Raw genomic sequence first — 6,062 nt, 5'->3', positions numbered from 1 at the left:
TCAGAATCATCAGTCACACCTTCATCAGCAACGTAACAGGATTTATCTTTGTTTTTCTTAAATCTGTATCTCTGATATTTAGGATTAGGTTTGTATGTCCTTCTAGCTTCTTCTCTTAGTCTAGCATGTCTATCAGGGCATCTTGAAGCCATATGACCAATCTTATTGCAATTGAAACATTTAAAGGGTGCTTTACCTTCATACTTACTTCCAATTGGACTTTTTGGCATTTTTCTTGCAAATAGTGCTTCAAGTTCTTCAAGCTCTTCATTCTCCTTCTTGGTTTCTTCAAGTTCTCTTTGCATAAAAGGCTCTCTAGTCTGATTTGTCAAAAGATGGAGCAGATGATGTTGATGCTTTGAAGGCCAAATCAGTTTTTATAGCAACAGGACCAAATTCTTCTATTTCAAAAGCTGACAGTTTTCCAATCAATGTATCCCTAGTTACTGATGTATTAGGCATTGTTCTCAGCTCATTAATAGCAGTAGCCTTCATTTTATATGTCAGTGGCAAACCTCTTAAGATTTTTGAAACAATCTCATCTTCACTCAAGGTTCCTCCACAACATTTGATACCTAAAACAATTTCATTTACTCTTTCCATAAAGGCAGAAATTCTTTCATCTTCTTCCATTTTCAGATGTTCATACCTGACTCAGAAGCTTTCAAGTTTTGCAATTTTGATTGTGGAATCCCCTTCATTCAGTGTTTCCAAATGATCCCAAATAGCTTTTGCAGTAGAACCATCTGATAATCCCATGATTTGTTGATTTGATAATGCGCTCAAAAGTGCTTCTCTTGCTTTGCAATCATTTTCTTCATCTTTACCTAGAGTAATAGGAGCAGGCTAACTAGCTACAGCAACAGTATAACCATTCTTAGTAACTTCCCAGATGTCTTTACCAATGTAATTCAGATGTGTCTCCATTCAGATTTTCCATATTCCATAGTTGGTTCCATCAAGTTTAGGACTATCCTTCCTGAAATAATTAGTAGACATTGGATCTCCTCAAGTTGTTAAACTTTTGCAAAAAGAGGACTAAGCTCTGATACCAATTGTAGGTCCCGAGGACAACTGTGAGGGGGGGGTGAATCAGTTGTCTAATAAATTCAAACCAAAATCTTATTAACCAACTTATTGCTTAATACCGATAAGACAGTTAATTGTGTCGGTAAACAACGTTAACAGGAAATGTTGTACCAGTAAGAATTAATGCATGAAACATAAGCACAAAGTCAACCACAACACATGACACAAATATTTGTACGTGGAAACCCTGTAAGGGGAAAAACCACGGTGGGAAACCTTACCCACAATCAGATGATACTACTGTAGATAGTAAGTGTACAAGAGGGGTTTGCACATGCAGAAAGGCCAACAGCCTAGAGCACACTGCTCAAACACAAATGGCAGTCACACTGACTATAGTTGGATGGTTAAATCCAATGAGAATGTACTGCACAAAATAGCATCTTCATATGCTGGATTCAGTACCGATGTAATGCTGATATGCTTCTACAAAAACCTAGCTTCACCTTCAAATGATGTCTTCGTGTATACCTCTTCTTAATCTCGCATATACCTTCTTACAATTCTTTTTTTTCACATTCCACATCTGATCTTACAAATAAGATCTTACATTTATACCATACCCTAAGACCAATTTTAGTAGGTCGGCTCTACAAGATATTACAATAAAACATTTTACAAATAATACAATATCCGATGCAATAATCGATTGAACATGTCGGCTTAATGCATTTACAACAATAATAAATCATCTTCATAGCGTGCCATGCTGATCTAGAAAAGATAAACCTGCCGGCGTAACCCTAGATAACCTGGACCTATTTGCCGGTAAAAGCAAATATGCAAATAAGAATATACCAATGATATTACTTCAAGGAAAAGTGTCCACATGATGTCTTCGACATTACCAAGTGTCTTCCATGTCATTGTATGTACCGGTGTACATTATATCCTGCCAGTTAACCATATACCGGTGATTGTTGAATAGTTTACTGATTGCCAGTGAATGTTGCTGGATCTCCAAAGTAGGTGTATTTAGCAGGTGTTGACATCAATGACAAAACCATACCAAAATACCAACAGACTACAATAGGCATTTACATCAATTGCCTAGTCTCAATAAGTATGCTAAGTCCAGCAAACGCCACAAATAACCTACAACACAAACACTATCAATTGATCAACCAATCAAACACAATCAAAACAGACAATTACATCAATTCTCTAAGTCTCAACAAGTATTTTTCTTCAGATACCTTGATTTCATCAGGCAATTACATCAATTGTCTAAGTCTCATCAAGTCAATTTGACTCACTTACTCAAACTTTATCCTATCCAAGCAAACAACTAACATCAACTGTCATGCTTTGACTCAACTGGGGCAATTCAATTGATTGCACTAGACTGTCCAACCAAATTTGATCAATTGTACAAGATCAATCAAAAGCACAACACTACATTTGCACCGTATCTCCTACATGACCTAAGGGTACTCACTGGCTTACCCTTCTGCTCCTTAATTCCCAAATCCTCCATTTTATCCATGCCTAATTTTCTTAAAATTTTTGAGAGATCGCCCAGATTTTTGAAATTTTGTCCCATCTCTCGAGTGGGCATACCTAACCACCAACTTGGTGCATGTTAGGGCACATACTATGCTTACTTATTTTTCTTTGAAATGATGTGATAAACCACACCGTCTCAAAAAGGGGCAAATGTAGACACCTATTTTTGTCCACCTAATTAAATGAATTTTATATTTGTTTAATTACCATTCAGCCAACTATTAATAAAATTTGTATTTAATTAATCTTTCATCATTTTTCAGCAATTAATTAAATTAATATTTAATTAATTCATCTAAACCCTCTTCTCCTATTAATTAAATAAAATATTCAATTTATTTGATTTAATTCACTTAACCAAATTTAGACCATTAATTAAATAAATAAATCATATTTGTTTAATTAAATCTTCTCTCACATTTAAATAAATTTATGTTTATTTAAATCCCCCAAAATCCCATCTCTCACATTTAAATAAATTAACATTTATTTAAATCGCCTTTATCCTCTACCCACTTTCATTTTACTACAAATGCAAGTTCCACAACTATTTTAAATAAATAAATTATTTATTTAAAATTCTATTTATCCTCACCCACTTGAAACCTTTAATGGCTTCCCTTAAAGTCTTCAAACTTAATGGCTTCCTTCTATAGTCTTCTCAAGCCTTTAATGGTTTCCCTTAAAGTCTTCAAACTTAATGGCTTCTTTCTAGAGTCTTATCAAGCCTTTAATGGTTTCCCTTAAAGTCTTCAAACTTAATGGCTTCTTTCTAGAGTCTTCTTAAGCCTTTAATAGTTTCCCTCAAAGTCTTCAAGCATTTAATGCTTTATCCCCCTTTTTCTCATTCAAATAAATTAAGATTTATTTAAATAAAATCCAAAATTAACATTCACATTTAAATAAATTGATATTTATTTAAATATCTATCCAAATGCAAATAGCACCATTTAATTGAAATAAATGATTTTATTTTAATTGAAAATCTCAAAATTCCTCCCACTTTCATTCTCCTACAAAATCCACTTACATGCCTAAAACCCTTCTAGATTCTTCTAATCACTTCCAATTTAGCCTAATCCTATCCTAACCATTGTCACATTCCTAAATAAGCAAAATTCACTTCTCAAAAACCTCTAAAGTCTTCAATAACCATTAAAGGCTTTATGTCTTCAAATGATTAACCTCTAAAGTCTTGCAAACCATTAAAGGCTCTTACATAACCATTTATGGTTAACTCACCTTTTGGCTTTGGTTAGAGACTTTCCTCTAACTTAACCATCCTTTTGACTCATGGGTCTCTTCAAAGCATTTATTGCTTTTACTAAGGTAACCGTTTAACCCTTTCACGTTCATTTATCCATTGGATAAAAGGAATATCCATTAACCTAACCCTAACCCAACCCCCTAGGGTAACCATCATGTCCCCTCAAGCATTTAATGCTCCTTATCTCTCCTCTCAAGCCTCCTCATGGTGACACTTGTCAAAATGGGATTGGGTTGAAAGTCTCAAATGGATTGAATATCTTTCAATCCTAACCCTTGTTAAGATTTCTCAATCTTAACCCTTCATTTCTCCATTTCTTCTATAAATATAACCCTTCTCCTCAAGCAAAGGAGGAAGCATTAGAGTATTGTTACTATATTGGTATTACATAGAGCTTTCCCATAGCATCACTATCTACACTTGCATAGCATTTGTTTATCATATCCAACCATCTTGAATCTCCATATGGCATCCAGAGCTACACTCATTTGGGACTTGGAGAGGGGAGAAACAAGGGACAAACATCAAAAGGAATAATGGAAGCATCTTAGGGAGGCTCTTCTCCTTTCTTTTGTTTGTTAAACTTCTTTCATGCTTTTTCAAATCCCTTTTGATATGTTTGGAATTTTTTTTAGTTCTTTGTTTTGGTTTTATGGTTGAAACTAACTTATTAGCATTAAACTTTGTTGTTGCCTTTTCCTCATTTCCACAACATCAGTAGGTATCAATACCCCCAAACCTTTAAGTCTCCAAATATAGTTCAATGTGGGGATTGGGGCTATTTCTACCCTCAACCCCTATAATATGCACCGTTTGATAAAAGCTAAGGCGTGAATTAGACTAGTTTAGAGTTTAAATTATTTGGTTATTTAGTTTCTTGCTTTCAATAAGATGTTTTCACCAAGTCTCTTAGTTGCTTTATTAATTTAATAGAGCTCCTAATTTAAGTTTTTTTGAGTGCAGATTTGATGATCTCTTAGCAAAAGGTGGTACCAATGAAGTACAAATTTAATGGATATCTCCCTCCCAAAAAGTTGCACTCATTGGACTAGGAGATTATAGATACCGACATTGGTCATGTAGACCTTAAGGAGTTCCTCTAGAGGATGGAATGACTACTTGGGCCACTTCATTGATACGATCGTGGTTGATTCAAGAAACTTGATTCCCTATTTAACTTCAATCTTCGCACTTGACTCTAGTGTGTGCATCAAAGTATAATTTAGAAGAGAAGAGATTTTACAATCCTTTGAGAGATTTCATTTTGGATATTTCCCCTTACACCATCAAAGATGATTTTCACATTCAAACACATGATACATATGCAAAGGTAACAATTGCTTGAGGGAAACATTATTAACACTCTGGAAAGGATCCTATGGAATAAATTAATGAAGGTCTATTGGAGACATCTAAGAAGCTGAATTAGCTCGAGAAAATGATGATCATCGACCGGGTCTATTTTCATATTGGTGTCAGATATTACGTCACTCTTCTTAGTAGGGTGGTAGGACTTCCATATGCAAAGGAGTTTCAACCATGGATGTTATTCATAAAGAATATCCTTGCAAGACAAGAATACATAGACTGGGGGGATAATAAGTGATAATCTTGATGAGTAATTGCTGAGAGTAAAGACATAGCCCAAATTGTATATGACTTCATATGTGGTATACTTGCTTGTTGCTCAGGAAACCTACCTAGGAATGAGGGAAGGATTTCTCACATATCCAAACACACATACATATAATCATTATTGTCAACTGCAACTTGAGAGAAGCAAAAAGAACCACTACAATGTCAATGATTTTTGTATTTGATGTAATAAGGTCCTTAGAAGGATATTTTAGTAAGAGACTGTCCCCAGAAGCTACAAAGGAGATTCATCATTTTGGGAGTTATTTCATTTAGTTTATAACTTTCACCTACATTTGGGTTGTAGGGTGTACAATTCCTACAAATAATCTACCTAGATAACCATGTGATAGGTTGGTTGTCTTATAGTTGCATAGACAAATTGCAAATGCACACAAATTGGTGAAAAATGAGCATAAGCCTTGCTTACAACTGCCTGTGAGAGTAGGAGCACATTCATGCTTAGAGATGAAAGCTAATAAAAGTGTAGAGGTGGCGCTGCTTGAATTCTCTTTGAGACAATTTAAGATACAATATGACAAGTTTGATTATGTTGGTACATTTA

This window comes from Cryptomeria japonica, chromosome 10 (assembly GCF_030272615.1).
Source record: "Cryptomeria japonica chromosome 10, Sugi_1.0, whole genome shotgun sequence".
Lineage (NCBI taxonomy): Eukaryota > Viridiplantae > Streptophyta > Pinopsida > Cupressales > Cupressaceae > Cryptomeria > Cryptomeria japonica.
The sequence above is the reverse complement of the archived record's forward strand: the minus strand, read 5'-3'. Positions refer to the sequence as shown.